The 19,473-nt window shown below is 36.6% G+C and overlaps 1 pseudogene; it reads right to left on the bottom strand.

Annotated features, from left to right (window-relative positions):
• Positions 1 to 3,924: 3,924 nt before the first annotated feature.
• On the bottom strand, positions 3,925 to 19,271 carry LOC122025514 (annotated as a pseudogene).
• Between the last annotated feature and the right edge of the window lie 202 nt (positions 19,272 to 19,473).

Genomic DNA, 19,473 nt, shown 5'->3' with positions numbered 1-19,473 from the left:
ATTGGAAATAAAAAAACTCAAACTAGACAATGAAGTTGCTCTTGATCCATTAGAAGGAAATAATACATATTATAAGTGAGACCCTAGGAAATGAATTGTAATTAAAGAATATCTATGTAATAAATAAGATGAGGTTTAGATAGAATATATTGGTATGAGATCATATCAATCCATTTATGAATATCCACTTGTTGATTTTAAGCATCGAAGGCATAGTTTTCAGTTTTCTTGATTCATAAAGTTTCCATGACTCGAGTTTTTTAAAGTAAAGGAAAGTACATTTTATTTTCGGTACATTTTATTTTCCGTGTTAACTTTTTGATATTCCTTCATCATGTTGAAGGATTTAAGAATTGGAAAAGAGTAAATTGTAAAACATATCCCTTGAAAAGACATGAAGGGGATTGCACTTCATTACATGTTACTAATATGTAAAAATGAGAGGGTTTGAAATATATAACTCAACATATTGATAGAAGGATGAATATACGATTCGAAAATATTATAAAGCAAAATAGATTGCTTCTAAAGACATCAATTAGAGTTGTGAGGTGGCTACTATTGTAAAGGTGTGTATTTAGAGGGCATGATGAGACAGTAGATTCTCATAATCATAATAATTTTATTGAATTGGTCAAATTTCAAGGAGAATTGTGCAAAGAAATTAGTGATATTATATTGGATAAAGTTGCTAAAAATGTAAGTATTTATCACCGTCAATTTAATAGGAGATACTAAAACTTATTGTTGATCTTGTGCGAATTAAAATCCATGATGAAGTGGGGGATACTAAATTTTGTATTCTTGTTGATGAAGTGGTGTTGATGACACTAATTCCTTGACTTTGAAAAGACATATAGGTAACATCTTGACACAACATAAGCTTTTGATTGAAAATATACGAGGTAAAGGATACCATGGTGCTAGCAATATACAAGGAGAATGGAATGAATTATAAGTACTATTCCTTAAAGATTATCCGTTTGCATATTATATTCATTATTTTACTCACTGATTACAACTTACTTTAGTTGCAGCAACTAAAGAGGTATCAGATGTATGACTATTTTTTTTCCAAATTGAGTTCAATTATTAATTTTGTGGGTTCTTCTTTAAAGTGACATTCTCAATTGAAATCAATTCGAGGAGATGAAATCAATTCGAGGAGTTGAAATCATTGATTTGATAACATCTAGAGAGCTTGGGACTGGTACCAGAGTTAATCAAGCTAATACTTTGCAACGACCCACATTTACTCGTTGGAGTTCACATTACGCTTCTGTTATCCAATTTATTGAATTATTTGGTTCAATTTGTACACTTCTAGAAGATCTTCGGGCGATTGTTGATGCATAGAGTTTTGGAAACATCTGATATGTTATGCCAAGCATTGCAATGAAAAAATCAAAATATTCTGAATGCAATGAGTTTAGTTGCTACTACAAAATTGCTTTTCTAGAAAATACAAGATGATAAATGGGATGATTTTCTATGGAGTGTAAATAATTTTTGTGATATTCATGACATTGTAATGCCTGACTTGATTGATCGTTATATTGCACTAAGCATTCTTGTCAATAGAAAAATCATTTTACAGTGGAGGGATACTATCATTTTCATATATTCAATATTGTGATTGATAAACAGTTGATGGAGTTGAATATAAGATTTACTAAGGAATCAATAGAGTTTCTTACTTTGTGTGAAGCATTGCATCCAAGTGATGGTTTCAAATCATTTTTTGAAAGTACAATTTATTCTTTAATTGAGAAATTTTATCCAAATGAATTTTCTAAAAATGACATGAAACATTTGAAAATTCTATTGAATTATTACAAGCTTAATGTATTTGAGAACCTAAGGTTTAAATATATCAATTCACTTCCTAAATTATGTCGATTGTTGGTTGAAACAAAGAAGTCAAGGACTTATGTCATTATTCATAGGTTGATTCGTTTTGTCTTAACTCTTCCGATATTAATGGCTATAACAGAGTGAGCATTTTTAGGGATAAAACTTTTTAAGACACCACTTCGCAATAAAATGAAATAAGAATATTTTAGCAATGTAATAGTTTTGTATATTGAGAAAGAGATAGCTCGTGAGATTGATATAGAGTACATAATTGATAGGTTTGATCTCTTGAAAGTTGCAATCTTTTAGCATAAATTGTACTCTTCCATTTATGCATATTATATCATCATTAACGTTTAAACTTTTGACAAATATTTATTGATTTTATGAAAAAACTTATGATTTACATTTAAATTTTTATATTTATGTTGAAAATGATATAGTGATTTCTAGCGGGCTACACCCCTATTCAAAGCTCCTCGATCTTCGATGTCTTATGTGGATCCATGTCGAACTTCTCTGGCTTGTACAAGAAGCGCGCGCGAGGCAGAGCTGAAAGTTCAAATTTTAATCTGATCCCAAGTTTGTGAGAGCGAATGAAGAATACACATGCATGAATGACAAAGAATAGCAGAGGAGCAAGGCTGTTGATTTTGTGATCGCCTTTCAATTATCCTCTACCTAATTCTAAGGCTTAATTTATTGAATTATGAGAGAAGATAGAAGAGGACAAGAGCCAAAGAACAAGGAGAAGAAGAAAGGGGAGTCAGTCACGCTTCTTTAATCGCTTTCTCTCCCTCTCTCTCGGCGTTTGGTACATGCCTTTGTCTTTGTCTCTGTCACTGACACTAACAGGGATATACGTTCATCTATCTATGGGCATGGAGTCAGTCACTCACTTAAACAAACTTTATACAGTATGGGTCAAAATTATTAATATAAATTTATAACGTAGTTTAGGTGGTCAATCTAATCTTTTTTGTCATTTTGGATCAAAGGAATATGTCTTTGACGAAATCAAATCTTCTGTCCCTGAATTTTTCTGTCCCCATGTCCCCTGCTAATCGGACCGACCAGATTACATCTCAACACATGACATCCTTAAGATGTGTGTAATATCCTCGTGATGTGCAAGACATCTTTGAGATGTAATTTGATCCGTCCGATCGACAAGGAGACACGGGGATAGATGATAACTGGCCTTTGACAGTTTATTTTTGAAAGACGCTTCGTATTTTTGCCCAAGAATGTATTTAATTTGGCGAAATTGATTTACATGAAAAAACCAGGTCTAATCTGATTGAATTGTTTTCAGTAGTTCTCAGGAAATGGAAGTATTGAAGTTAGAGGTTTTGAGACTGACATCGAATTTAACTTCCTGCTTCATTCTTGTATCTCTCAGGTCTCGTCGCGTTGTGTTCACTCGTGAGTCAGCGTCACCTCAGAATACGATTTGCGGATACCATAAATAGATGAATTCTTAGAGACACTTGGTTATTCTAGTGTTTTGTTTTGTAGTAGTCTTTTTCAATAGCTTCACGGTTTACACAGTCATTTTTTAAGATTAAGATTGCTGGAGAACGAAAGACGTATGCAATTGCAGGTCAAAAAAGAAGCAAAAATATGCAGGAGAAAGAGATTGCGCTGTGTTAGTACATCTGCCATCTGCCCTGGTATTATTGCTAGTTCTTCGGTCCCCTTCTTTTCCTTTATCTAGGCTTCAAGCCACAGTGCTTTACATGGGAGGCAAGGCAACTAGAGAAAAAAAACAGAAGCTTGTGCGATGAGTAGGAAGTCGCCAAAAAGTACAATTCAATAAAGAATCTTGCCAGTGTTCATCAGCCTGGATGATCTCTAGGGTTTGCAGCAAAAGTGGTCACAGCAGGGGCGAAAACTGGTAAAGCTGAAGGAAATAATCAATTAGCATTGCAAAGTCATGAACAACGAATCTGGTATGTTTTGAAATTATCCGGGTTAGGAAATTTGATCGTGTCGTGCATTCTGAGTTTTAAATGAAAACGGATTAACTGCGAGTTCCTCCATTAAGATGGTAGTTTCATTAGCAAACAGTTGGCAAGAATCTCCTTTATCTAATTTTATTAATCAGTTTACTATACTTTCTCATTTGTCATTTGTTCATACTTTACATTGAATTTAGTAGCTCAAATATGGCAGTAGAAGAAAATTAAAGGAAAAAAAGAAGATAAAAATGAAATCAGTTTGGTCTTAAAACTTATAATTGGTCATCAATTTGATCAGCGGAGACCAAATATGTCAGGGCATTCATCCCATTGGCCTTCTTCCCTGGCTTTCCAGTAACCGCCTATGTATTTATATGTAGCACTTCCCTTATCTTTCGCAAACCACCGAGGTTTCCATCCTTTTTCCTGCATCTGTCTTGCCTGCATTGGCATAGTCACCAGTAAACCACTAGAAATAATCCAAAAGCGAGGTAAGTAATATTCCACCATTTTGTAGTTAATCGTCAATGATAAAAGATGTACAATCCCAGTTCAACGAATCTCTTAGCGATATATACCATCAGGACAATTTGGGTAAGCTATACTTTTGCCAGAGAGATTGCTTAAGAATTGTTGTGTTGCACTAATAGAAACTCAGGGAGTCGATGCCTTTTAAACAATGAAAATGTTGTTTTTTCTTATGAAATTATGAAGCAAGTAATTCAAAAGAAATTATCGGATCAAAAGATCAATTAATCATCGAGTCAATACATCTTTCATGAGCAACAAATCAAAGGTCTGAAAACCAAAAATTTGTTTGGCAAGTATGGTATTTAAAGTAATTCATTTGGGTAAAAAAGAGAGAATTCCACGCTTAACCTGCCGTTGACGTTTTTCAAGTCTCAATTTCTCAGCATTTGCCATTTCATACTGCCCATTCTCCAAGCACCTCTGGTCAGGCCTTAGCCTTGAATCAGTAGGTGGCAATTTTTCCTGCTCAACAGTTTAAGCAAATAAAAGAGGAACTAAATAGAACTTCATGTACCCATAGTAAGAAACACTCATGGATGTGAATAAATGGATGATTGCTGCTTACCTTTAACTCAAGGGTGAGTTCATTCAGTGTTATTGAACACTGTGTGAGATTGTATCTGGTAGGAAATTTAGGCAGTCTGCTACGCTTCCACAACAAGTGTCCTTCGGACAATGGTTCACATCCTCTACCTTTCCCTGAGCAGTTTCTTCTGACATAGTACATACTCTCATCCCATTTACCAAAAAGTGTGGCAACAGTTCTTCCATTGCGATCCTGAACTATGCCTTGCACCTACAATAGTTACATATAGCAACTTATATTTCCGTCAATGGAAAATAAATAATTCTTCATACTTTTACTATGTCATTCCAATAATAGAGGCATAGGTTATAAAATGAATTTGAAAATTTGCCAGCACTAATAATCACAGAGCTCAAACATTCTTGTACTGCTTGGTATTGACTTTGCTGCACTGTTAACCATCCACTGTGGTCAAAACAAGCATTATGTTGTTGTCTAGATCCTAGTACGGAATATTAGTGTTACACATCCAATATCAGTGTTCAAACCCTCACATGGGAGTATCTTTTAAGGAAATTAACATTCCCAGAGCAGTTTCCATTGATATGATCTTGTATAGCAAATTAAAGCGACATCAATATTAACTGAAAATAAACATCAATGATCAAACTAACAACACTTGATAAAGATATGATAGATCAAACAATCTTCAAAAAGAGGAAAAATTGCGCTGGAAGCAAATTGCCTCCATCAAAATAAGGGTTAGCAGAATTTTCAATCACCTGATGAGGGTTACGGTCTATTATTGACTGCTCCTTAAACTTTAGCTTGCATGAATATTCATGATTTCCTTGTATTCTCATAGTCCCATAATGATCACAGTAAAGTCTTCCCAATACAAGGTTGCAAATGGAAGTTGTCACCTGAAATCAAATAGTTTCAATATTCACGATGAGCCCAAAAAGAACTTCAAAAGTCTTCTTATGCAAAGGCATGTACCTTGTTCCACTGAAAAACTTCTCCATCATCAAATTCAAGGGTTAGCACACCAACAGGATCCAATTGTATTGAGCGCCCCCAAAACTTGCTTTTCAAATTGCTATCTCCCCAGAATTTCCATCCTTTACCCTCACAATGATATGCAACAATCACGGGATGGTGACTGACCTGTAAACATATCTTACATTCTCAAAACATTGTTTGGCACTAACAAAGTATAAAAAACTTAAACTATTTTTAAGAGCGTGATACAATATCAAAGCTTCCATGATCCCTCAAAAAGGATAAGAGTTTTTGCAAACAATGCAATAATGTTAAGTAATCCATCAAATCTCAATACATGCTGGTATCTGGACCATTATCTATATTTACTTTCTTCTGAATATTCTGGAATGTTACGACTTAAAACCATCCTCATGAATGATAGATTCAAAGCACAAAATTTATTTAAATAATCTACTATGAGAGCAAGGATTCATAATGCCCTTTGGATTATGTCATGTCATCAAATTTATCCTTTCTTGACAAATTAATCCTTGAACAACTCTTTTACTTTCTAAGCCAGAATATTGCACGTTATTCAGACAACAACAACAAAAAAAAAAGAGCATAAAAGGAGTTTACACATGATTAGGAGGCATTTATTAAGAATCGGGTTCCCAGTCACACAAGCAAATCCAATCACATGACATTGTAAATCTTGTTTAATACGAAATATATTATAAAAGGTTCTACCGTTGTAAGTATCTCATCTACTATTATCAGGAAGACATTGTTTTTTTACATATTCTTCGTTTTGGCGCTTCTCTAAACCTAATTAGATTGACATTATGTTTAGATTTTACCTAATCTACCTCCTGAAATTATAGATTGACATTCTTTGGCATATCAGTAGTATTTGTATCTTAGTAAACTGCTATCAAGGTTGTTTTGGTGTTAACAATTCCTTGATGATAATAGAATGCAAGTTACATCTGTATCTTGTGTGAGACAATTCTTTCAAAATGATAATGTTTTTTACAAGATGGCAGCTATTATGTAAACCTATAGATCGTCATACTTGTGGTTTGTAAAGAAGACCGAGACATTTATGCCACAATTGTCCCTCCATAACATGGCATAATCTCTACTAGCATGGTTGATTGTTTATATTTTAATGTCTGAACTTTATAATAGGTTACTCTTGCAATAAGTTACTGAATCGATTATTTTAGGAAACATCAAATAGAGACAATAAATTGGCATCTCAATTTCCACCACAATATATCAAATAAGAGCAATGAACACAAGATCTTATGATATAATGGTGTTCTCAGATATTAGCGAAGTAGCTTTTGCATATCAGAGCCTTAGATTTTAAAATAGGAATGTAAGTGCAACAATCACCTAGAACATAAGTGGATTCTGCAATCACAAATAATCAATCTCAGGTTTTTAAATATTAAAGTTACCTTCTCTGAGAAGAACCTAAGGCCTTTATCTGGATAGTCAGCCTCATATGTTTCCCCCAGAAGTGGATTAAATGGCTTGAAGGATCTGCCATCAGTTGAAGCATATGCAGAAACAGCAAAAGCAGCAACATTAAGCATCCTCATTAGTCCATTGCCCTACAATTGCATTGGGAAACATATCAAGCTAATCAAAATTGAGCCTTATATCAAGCACTAGACTTGTTCACATAAATACTTAAGAGAAGCATTAACTTGGCAAGAACAATCTGAAAGATCCAAAACAAGACTGCCTAAGAAAATCAGAGAAACAAGATTGCCTCAGAAAATCAGAGAAACAAGATTGCCTAAGAAAATCAGATAAGTGACTCTTTTGGAACCTGTTAATCCAAACAATTGTACCAAAAATTAGCAAACTACTTCAGATAAGTATGCTGAAGTTTGGATAAATACAAGCAAATGTGGATTCTATAATATTATGACTAGTTTTCTAGCTAGTCAGGTTGATGCCATAAGCACATTAATTGATCAAACCAATCAAAATGACCAACATACATAAAGCCAAGTTCATAGTCAAAGAATATTAAGATCTGTATTGTTTATTTGTAAGTACGACAGAAATGAGATAACTTCAAATATTTGAGAATCTACTAGTATGGCTATAGCATGGACAACTGTTTCATATATAATGAGCTGGATATTGAATATTGATTCATAATGTTTGAATGACCCATAAAGCAACCGTTGGATCCAGATATTGACTTGGACTCTTTTAGCTGTTTGAATAGTGAATGAATTAGATGCAAATAACTTCAAAAGGGAGATTTTTTTTCCTGCCATTAATTTTATCTAATGCAATTTCTTTAAATAAATTGAAAGTGTCTATATTTTGCTTTACTTAAATATCTTCTTTGATCTCCTTTACCTATCTCCTAGCACCATTCATCATAATGGGCTCATAAATCAAGCTATAAAATTTAGTAAGTTTAATCACCCACTTAAATCCACAATTTATATTGATCTCCTTTGAGTATATACATGATAGTTTAGATGTTTTCCCACATGTCCTTCAATTGGAAGAAACTTATTTGTTCATGGATGACTATTTATTATATTTTATACTCCCAAACAACCTTCTCATCTCCACTGTACCTTTTGTGCCATATTACTTCAGCTTTCCAGCACATTGGTTGACAAAGCATACTGAACTTACAGTCATCCAAGCATTCATTTTAATTCATGGCAAACACAATGAAAGATGAAAAACTATAATTGGACTCGTCACCTCTTCAGCTAACAATAAATGAAATAAATATAGTACAGAAGCCAAAGTTTTCAGAAATCTCAATATGAACAAAGAACAATCTTATTGTAGCAGTATACCCATCTACAAATGAGTTTGGTTATTAAGAAAAGTAATGCAAATCACATTAAACAAAGATACATTAATTTGGTCAATAGAAACTACCTATCATTTTTAAATATTCACCTCTTTACCCCATTCAGAAGCTTGGTCAACAAGGTATGAGTATTCTAAGTCCTCAAAACATTTTTGCAATGAGGAAAGAGGTTCATTAAAAGACACGGGAAGACAAACTTTTGTAAGATCCTTTCCGACATTATCCTTAATCATTGACCAGAGGCTCACTTCCTTTTCCTTTTCAACTGGGCTAGGCAATTTTTTCCGCCTGCTAACATGGGGATATTTTAATCCACCATACTGCATTGAATAATCGCTGGCAGAACTGACACCATAATCATTTTGATCATCAGAATCATAATCAGATATTTGGAAGCCAGATTCTGTGCTCTTAAAAGAACCAGATGAGAGAAAATCTTGTGTATCAAAATATGCATTAGCTTCATCATTTGTGTCTTCTTCAGCAGCATTGTGCATTTCATTGTCATAATCAGATTCACTAGCATTCCCTTCTGGAAAAGATCATATTTACAAGCAATTAAGATCCACAGGAAGATAAGTGACAATTGAATTATATTTGCATGACTGACAATTCACATAATCAAACAGGATAGGAAAGAAATTGCAGCCATAATACAACAAATTGTTGATCCTGACTATTTGGTGTTGGCACAAAATCCAAATGTTACATTCGTGCGTGATGCGCGTGGGTGCCTCTTTGCATGGTAGACGCCTCCATTCAATGAAGGTGCCTCCCATGCAGAGAGGCGCCCACGTGCGTCGCGCATGAATGTCGCCAAGGATATCAAATTCGTGTATATATGTAATTATGTATATATATATGAGGTTTGATATACTGTGCACCTCGTAAGGCGGGGCGCCTGAAAGCCATTCGGGTGCCCCACATGTGACTCACTCATCAAAATTAATACACACACACACTAAATTGCTATGCTACGAATTCGTTGTTGTGTGACTGTGCAGACCCAAGGCACCTGGATTCAATCCAGGCGCCCTGGATTCAATCAGAAGGTTTTTTTGTTGTTTTTTGTTTATTTTTTTGGGGTATATTATATGTATTTAGAGTTTAAAATTTTAGAATTTAGGGGTTGGATTATAGTGGATCTAAGCTCATAAGATTTTCCCTCTAAAGTTCAAGATTCCCTCTTGGATTATAGTGTTCAAGATAAAAAAATTTAGATGATCATCGGGTATATTATATGTATTTAGCGTTTAAGATTTTAGAATTTAGGAGTTGAGTTATAGGGTTTAAGTCAATAAGATTTTCCCTCTAGGGTTCAAGCTTCCCTCTTGGGTTATAGTATTCAAGATAAAAAAAAATTTAGATCTCACGGGGTATAATGCTATTTTTTTAAAAGAAATGTTGAATCCAGGTGCCTGAATCGAATCCAGGCGCTTGGATCGCTAGGCGCGCACAGACGTGCAACGTTTGTTCCGCAGCAAAGCGGAGTTTATATATATATATATATAGAGAGAGAGAGAGAGAGAGAGAGATTTTTTATGCTCCGAACCATTCCTTGAGGACACCATCCACGACCATGCAATTTTCCATTTTTATTTTTTATTTTTTTTAAGCTTTTGGTTATGCCAATAAGATTTTGCCTTTAGAGTTTAGGGGTTGAGTTATAATATTAAGTACAAAAAAACATTTCAAATCGAAAATTTTTTTCAAATGTGCACGGAGTGTGCGGTATAAGGTTCTTAAGGTATCATTTATCTCTCTCTCTCTCTCTCTCTCTCTATATATATATATATATATCCGGCCGGTCCCAAGCCCGGATAAAGGAGGAGGGTTGCGTTAGGTTGCCAGCCAGCGTCAAACTATGGCAAATATTTCATGAATATATATATATATATATATATATATATATATATTTGACAAACGGACACTTAGGGCAAATTATAATATAAAACCGATTAGGAGAAACCACTGAAGAATTACATTCAATTGAGAACTGCTTTATGAAATTTGTACTGGTGCAACAATTGCACTAGCAGTCAAGGGATCAGAGAATAGGTGAATATTCAAGGAGTAAAAGAAGACATGGTTCCCTTTATGCATAAAGGCTAAAAAAGTTGTCTACGAACCTTTGTACACTGGTAAAAGTTCAATAGCATCTTGGTTAAAAATGTAAAACAATCAATTGCATTTCCTTAAACCCAGGTATAAATTTATAGTGAGCAGGAATGATGGGATTCTCTAATACATTATAGTCTCACACTTATTTAGTAAAATACATTCTTCTTAAAAGTAATCTATAAGTAACCCATGTTGATTTTGATATGATCAACCAAATCAAGATAAGCTTTGCATATTTGATGTCTTGCGTCTGAGTGTGCAGAGACTTAGGAACGTAAGAAGTCGAGTGGAAGGGGTAGCGGACGAGAAGGATAGCACGTGAATCGAGTCGACGGATTCGATGCATTCGAAGGAGGAGAAGTTGTGGAAGAGTACATCGATGGAGCGAGAAGGATGCGCACGACATCTCCGAGAGACGAGAAGTCAGAGCGGAAGACTACTCGAGGAGAAGGCCGGAGTTGAATTCGGATGAGCTCAACTCTGGAAGGCCCGAGCATCACCCAAACGACCGAGAAGAAGTCAACAATCAGAGAAGGCGTCGAATAGACAGCACTTGGATGACTAGTCAGGGCACTTGGACCATCAAGTCCAAGCTCCCGGACCGTCCGGGCGCCCATACCATCTAGTCCAGGCGCTCGGATCACCAAGGCGCCGACCAAGCGCCTCATCATAGAGTCGTTGTTGTAGATCACTTTTGGGTCCATGTCAGCAACAGTTCAGGCACCCAGGCATGGTCCAAGCACCCGAACATGAAAAAAATTTATCTTCCAGCTATTGTAAAGTCGTTGCGTGGAGATAGAATTTACCACGCTGGAGGCACCCGAATCACCATCCAGGGGCTCGAAGTCCGCCAAGTCAACAATGGATAAACTTGACCAGAGCACTATAAATAGAGCCCTGGTTCACCTAGTTTCAATACAACACTTCGAAGTACTCGGAGTCCGCCAAGTCAACAACGGATAAACTTGACCAGAGCACTATAAATAGAGCCCTAGTTCACCTAGTTTCAATGCAACACTTCTATACTTCGAATTTCTTATTTTGATTTCAATTTCTGTGCTTTCAACGCTTGTAAGAGGCTTCTCCGCTTACAACGAAAGGAGAATTTTAGTGAGCGTCCATTGCCTTGGATTAGCAACCTCTCTAGATGCAAGCCAAGTAAAATTTTGTTTGTCTCTTACTTCTTTTATGTTATTATTTTAGAATTAGCTAATAAGTGTTCATTGTTAAGTTGAAAAGCAATAGACGTGTTAAATTTTAACTTGCAGGCAAGTCACCCCTTTTGCCAGCCGCACGGACCAACAAGTGGCATCAGAGCGAGGACGCTTCATAAGGACTAACCGTCGACTGAAGCACACAAGAAATGGTCGGACCAAGCATCTACTTGCCTAAGTTCGAGGGGGAGTTCACTACATGAAAAAAAATGGAAGTATTTTTCAAAATAAATTTTGATTTATTATTAATAATGAAATATGATTTTGTAGCACCTAAAGATCAACAAGGAGCCAATAAAGAAGAATACCGGTGGATAAAAAAGAAGCAAGCCGACTTCGTGGCAAACGGCAAAGCAGAATTCCATAGTCAACCGGATTAGAGCCTACGAGTCAGCCAAAGAGCTCTGGGAGAAATTCCTTGAGTTGCACGAAGGGATCTCGGGGGCGAAACTCGCAAGACGGGATCTGCTCCGGAACCAACTCAGCAACCTCCGAATATAAGAAGGTGAAACAGTCGCTCATCTACACTCAAGGATCAAAGAGTCGATCACCAGACTCATGAATCTTAGAAAAATGATAGCAAATCAAAATTCGTTAAGGTATGCTTTAAATGTATTCCCTAAAACGCCCAAGTGGACATCCATAGTTGACTCCTTTTCATCTTTAAGGACCTCGAGGTAAGTACATTAGAAAATCTGCTTTCTACTTTTGAACTTCACAAATTTAAATGTGCAAGCTTAAGAAATAAAGAAGAAAAGACGGCTCAAAACCTAGCACTGAGAGTCAACCAGAAGGTGAACTAGATTTAGACACATCACTCAACGAAGACGAAGCTGCATTTATGGTAAGAAAGTTCAGTAAATTCATTAAGTATAACAAGTGGCAGGCTAAAATCCTTCTACAAAGCAAACTAAAGGTGCGATGCTATAACTGCCAAGAAGAAGGGCACATCAAGAACAACTGCCCAAAACTAAAGGAGAAGGACAAGAACAAAAGACCAACTCGGACGAAACACAAGAGCCTGAAGGCGACGTGGGAAGAATCGTTGTCATCAGAGTTAGAAATTGAAGCCTGCGCTGGACTTACACTGATGGCAAGTCACCAAGAAGACGACGAAGCAAGCTCATCCGAAATGAGCATAGAGAGCATCGACGAAGAGGGAGCTACTTTAGAGGGAAACAACAATGAAGGAGGAGCGTCGGATAACGAGATCGACAAGTGAGGTATGATCTCTACCTCCTGATAAGTTATATAAATTTGTTAAAATGCTTTATAAAAGTTCTCAATTTGAAATAGAAAATGAAAAATTAAAAAAGAAAAATTTAGAATTAAAATTTATTTTAGCAAAATCATGTCCATCAAAAATGAAAATAAAAAATAAAAAGAACACATAGAGTTATTGAAAAAGAATGATGTAGGCTTAAACTTAAGTTCTTTTCAAAATTCAAATTTTAGAAATTATGATAGGCTTAATTGGTATTTTAGATACCATAAGGGTCAAATTGTAAAAGTATCATAAAAATTTATTCCTAGAAAATATCTTATTAATCCAGTACATAAAAACATATATTAGGTTCCAAAATCATGTCTAGTTTAAATTCCTTTTAAGTTTAATTGATTAACTAGATTGGAATTGCTTTGATTAGAAAAATATTTTTTGTGCAAACTTACTGTTGGCACATTCTATGTTGGAATAAATAATTTCGAATATTTCTGACCAGTAATTAATTTTCTATGAATTTTTTATCAAAATATTAATTTTTAATATTAAATTTTTTTTAAAAGTCAATCTTCAAAAATTTAATTTTTCTACCAATATACTTTCTGTTTTACATACTTAAAAAATGTTACAAGATTTTTCGAGCTCAAAATCTACTTTTTAAATATTTTTCTTTGCAAATACATCTTTCTGGGCGAAAATAATTAATTTTCGCTAATATTAATCTTATTTTTTTTGAAACTTTATCTCGACATTGGATAAGTACGTTTAATAGTGACAAAAAATTTCAGAATTTTTGAAAGATTAAAAATAATTTTAAAATTATTTCTTTAAAAAATTGGTTTTTAAATAGTAAAAATTCAGATTTTCGATAAATAATTCTCACAATTTTTCTAAGTGTTAGTCACTGTTTATGTAATCCTTAAAAAAAATTTCAATGTTTTATCCCTATTTTTAATGTGATCAAAGAGGGAGATATAAAGATTAAGTCTAGGGGGAGGTACAATTTTTTTTTATCAATTGTTTATCTTGCAAATTATATGTACTAAATTGCATAATCATTTATTTAAATGTTTTGGTTTAATCCTAACTTAACTTGGATTGATCCACATAAAAAAGAGGTGATTGTAAGTACCCCGTGTTGGTTTTGATGTGATCAACCAAGTCAACTTAGGCTCTGCGTATTTGATGTCTTGCGTCTGAGTGTGCAAGGACTTAGGAATGCAAGAAGTCGCGAAAGACGCAACAGACAAGAAGAATTACATGAGAATCGAGTCGACGAGTTCAGTGCATCCGAGGGACGAAAAGCTGCGGAAGAGTACACCAATGGAACGAGAAGATCGCACGCGGTGCCTCCGAGGAACGAGAAGTCAGAGCGGAAGATTGCTCGAGGAGAAGGCCGAAGTTGGGTTCGGGTGAGCTCAACTCTGGAAGGTCAAAGCATCACCCAAGAGGTCGGAGAAGGCGCTGGACAATCAACACTTGGATGACTGGTTTGGGTGCCCGAACCGTCCAAGCGCCCGAACCACCAAGGCGTCGGACAAGCGCCTCGTCACAGAGTCGTTATGGATCACTTTTGGGTCCACGGCAACAATGGTCCAAGCGTCCAGACATGGTCCAGGCGCCCGGACATAAAAAAAATTATTTTCCAACGGTTGCAAAGTCGTTGCGTGAAGATGGCGCCCGGACATGAAAAAAAATTATCTTCCAACGGTTGCGAAGTTGTTGCGTGAAGATAGAGTTTGCACGCTGAGGCGCCCGAATCACCATCCAGGCACTCGAAGTCCGCCACATCAACAACGGATAAACTTGACCAGAGCACTATAAATAGAGTCATGGCTCACCTAGTTTCGTCCCCTCAGGATCGTCTAGTGGCTAGCGCATGAGGTGCTGCCACCATGAGGTCTGGATAGGGGTGTAAATGAATCAAGCTGCTCATGAGCTATTTGAAGCTCGATTCGATAAAAACTCGTTTGAGCTCGTTTAATAAGACTCGTTAAGATAAACAAACCAAGCTCAAGCTTCACAATAGTCGGCTCGTTAGCTCGTGAACATGTTCGTTAGAAAGCTCATGAATCAACTTTTAAATAAAAAAATAATAATTTTGATATTGGATTTATAGATTTTACACTTTGCCTATGAAAAATATAGACGACAACAACAACAACCAAGCATTTTCCCACTAAGTGGGGTCGCCTGTATGAATCCTTTTACGCCATTAGCCCTATCTCCTATTATATCATCATCTATATTTAAATAAATTTTATCTTTTTTTTATCTTTTTATCTTAAATGAAAAATATAGACAAATGTATTAAATTTATTTATTAGAATAAAATTGTAAATTTTAATAAGAATATTATAATTTTATCTAAATATATAATTTAGTTTTTAATGAATATTTAAATTTATAATTTATAATTTATATTTATTAAGCTTGTTTAGGCTCGATAAAAGCTCGAATAAGCTCGTGAGCCATGAATATATTCGTTAAATAAAACTCGCGCTTGGCTCAATTATAAATGAGTCAAAATCAAACATTCAAGAGTTCGGCTCGACTCGGCTCGATTACACCCCTAGGTCTGGGGTTCAAATCTTGGCATAACCGAGGTAAATGTCTCCCTCAAGGCTAGTAGCCACCCATGATTTAGCTCCTCTGTGTTGGCCTTGGGATGAGTTGGCGGGGGCGCTGGGGGCAAGCGTAGTTGCCTTTTGCCATGGTTCATCTAGTTTCAATACAACACTTATGTACTTTGAATTTCTTTTTCTGTTTTCAATTTTGGTGCTTTCAACACTTGTAAGAGGCTTCTCCGCCTACGACAAAAGGAGAATCTTAATGAGTGTCCATTGCCTTGGATTAGCAACCTCTCTGGTTGCAAACCAAGTATAATTCTATTTGTCTCTTACTTCTTTTATGTTATTATTTTTGAATTAGCTGACACGTGTTCATTGCTAAGCTGAAAAGCAATAAAGTGTTAAATTCTAACTTACAGGCAATTTATCCCCCTCTTGACGACCGCACGAGACCAACATAACCTTGCAATTTTACACTTGCAGATAGCTAAAAGAACATGGTTAATGTTAAATTTAGTTCCTCAATGAAATCTTGAATAATCAGAGGACGTCTGTATTACTCAGAAGGGCTTGTTGTGCAAATCTCAACTTCGAGGTGGCACAACTAAGCTAAAACTGCTTCAATTGGATCATTTCTAGTTCCCTAAAGAAATAAAAGGAGAAACAGCATTTGCAGTTAAAATGGAAACTATTTTAACAACCTTAAGAACTTGATTAGGATATAAATTTAGATTTCAGGAAAACTTGAAGAATGTAGTACAAAGCAGCATACCATACTTATATGAGTTTATGTAGCCAGCATGGCAACTCGCACAAATAAGATTTCTATAGGAAGATGTATCTATTAAACTGAAATATATTACTTTTGCCTCCAGGAGATGCTTAAGTTGCCAAGACAGAAGACAAAAAATGGTCAAAATGCACAAGCATCAAAGAAATGGTAAATTTGAAATTTCTTTACCCTTTTGATTCTCTTTTATTCTCCAATACTATTATGCATCAGAACTGGAAAAAAGAACTTACCATCAGGATATCATGTAGTAGAAATGATAGTGCATAGATTATACAGTTATCACAATCCATCTACCATGCAACCATACCACTATATTTCTCATGTCTTGATCCATGGGCTGACCCTTTCTTTTTTGATTGCCTTTGGCTCTCATCAACATCAGTATTCTCCAAGTCAGCCTTTTCTGTCTACGTAATCAATAAGTAAAAATTTTCTAAGTACATGCAAGTGCTGTGCCATTATTGAAAAAACATGGTTTAGCAAAACAGCATTGTTCAGAATCATTGAATAGGTAAAAATGCAATTACTTGTCATCCTAGGCAAATTGGCAGAATACCAATAGGTGATAAATAGACACAAGGATTAATATCAACTCAGAAATTCAAACTAGAAATAAAAACATCAATAAGTGGGTTAAACCTCAATAACAGTCAATAACGGAGTAGTTTTAATGTGATTTTGAAATATTCCACTTGGGGGCATGGACATGCACATATAGAGATTTATACCAAAATATAGTTGATGGAAGCGTGAATATATCAGAAAACAAATGGCATGTCCACAATTCATACCCAAATGACAATTTTCACCCTTCCCTTATCAAGAGATGCACAACAGAAAATGTGATTTTTATATATTTTCTTATTACATGCATACACCAACAACAACCAATCCTTATCCCACTAGATGAGGTCGGCATTACATGCATACACAACATAGAATATTCTTGCAGATAGCATATTTACCTCATATGCTAGTTACCTCACATGTAACAAAAAAAACAAGCCTTTTTGTAGCATTCACAAATTGCTTTGATGGATTTATTTAGATACATGAAAATTCCCAAACTGTTTTGAAACTGAGAATGAAAAGAAAAGGACTAGCTAACTGGACTAATGTTCATATAAACTTTCTGTATCTGGTAACAACTCAACTCAAAACTTTAATCCAAAGATCTCAACCCATAACCCAAAAGTTTAAGCTGCTAGGAAAATATTAATACATAAATTTATGATTTAACATCCTCCTCAAGGTCAACAAATTTAATCTCTTACGGTTATGCAAACACAGACAGTGCAAGCCAGGCATCAACAATCATTCATCGCATAAACAAAACCACAATGAATGATTTAAGCAATAGACAACAGCAGCACAAGAGGGGCACAAGCCAGTGATAGAACTAATATGCATTGCTCCTTGCTGCCATTTTAATGTTTTACGGAGGAATCCATTAACACAAAAAGCTTTACTTGTCAGGGACGGTTCAAATCCAAATTTAGAATTGAAAACACTGATCATAAAGAAGTCTATAGAATCGGCTTTCTTCAGCAGCATCAGTTATTCAAGATACAGCACGAAGGTCAAAATGAGTCCTCAATTCTCTACAGAATAAGAAAAAGGACACAAATGTAACAGGTCCCTTTTATACCTCTAAATGGCGGAGGGTGTCGACCAGGAGGGCTTGCTTCTGCTTGAGTAGCACGAGCTGCTTTTGCAGTGCAGTGAACTCACTTCTCATGATCTGTTCGCAGTCCTGTATCGCTGCCTCACTCACCTCTTCCTTTTGCAGCCTCTCACGCAACTTCTCCGTGGACACCACCGCGTTGTTGACCGGTGCCATGAGATCACTGTTGGAAATCCTCGGAAACATGTCCTTCACCGCCTGTAGTGTCTCCACCCACGCCACCCTGTCACCCCCCGTCTCCGCTCTCAAGTACAGACGCTTGGTCCCGGAGAAAATGGAGAATCTCTTATCGTCCGTTCTACTCTCCCGTATCGAGGAAACCTAAAGTAGTAAAAAAGAAGTTTATATCGACGATGTTGAAAAGAGTTATGAAGAAAATTCGGTCTTCGACTTCCGACCTTAAGATGGACTTCGCCAATAGGCTGGCGGGGATGGTGCGATCCGATTTTATTCCGGCAGGCAAGCAGCCGTGCAGACTCCTCGCCGATGACCTTGGGGCCCTTCTCAGATTCCTGGCTCAGATCGATACAATCTGGGCCTTGGATCTTGTAGTAGGACAGCACGCCGTCGTGTAGCACGAACCAGCGCGGCCGCCACCCCTTACCGAAGTTTACCCACTTGTGGAGGATCCCCACGATACCGTCTCCGACGAGGTCGTTGAGCTGGACCTCTCGGTGGTCGAGTGGCGCATCGCGGAAGGACGTGCGGTGGGAGGCAGATAGAACAGCGGATCGGTGGTGGCGGCGGTGATCGATGACGTGTCCGGAAGGGCAGCGGAGACCGTCGTTCTGGCAAGGGAGGGATTCGCACCTACGGACAGAGGATGTGACAGGTGACGGAGGAGGAGGGGGCATGGCGGAAGGGGAAAGGTGAGGAGGCCGCTGCTGCGGCGAGAGATACGGGGGCGGAAGAGGCGCAGCAGAATGGATTCATCGTCGGGAAAAAAAAAAGACATGAAAGGTTTAAAGAGAGTGGGAACGAGGCGGAGGCGGAGTCAGCACGCAAAACCGCCGCGGACACGTGTGGGTGGAGAGGTTTGTTTGGCAGCTGGTTTTTTTACCCCGTCCCGTTGCTTTGCAGCAGCGGAATGGACGGTAGGTATTGTACCTGATGCGTTCCAGCAGCGGAATTGGCCCGTCCAGTTGTTTTT

The sequence above is a fragment of the Zingiber officinale genome, chromosome 9B (assembly GCF_018446385.1).
Source record: "Zingiber officinale cultivar Zhangliang chromosome 9B, Zo_v1.1, whole genome shotgun sequence".
Classification (NCBI taxonomy): domain Eukaryota; kingdom Viridiplantae; phylum Streptophyta; class Magnoliopsida; order Zingiberales; family Zingiberaceae; genus Zingiber; species Zingiber officinale.
The sequence above is the reverse complement of the archived record's forward strand: the minus strand, read 5'-3'. Positions and strand labels throughout refer to the sequence as shown.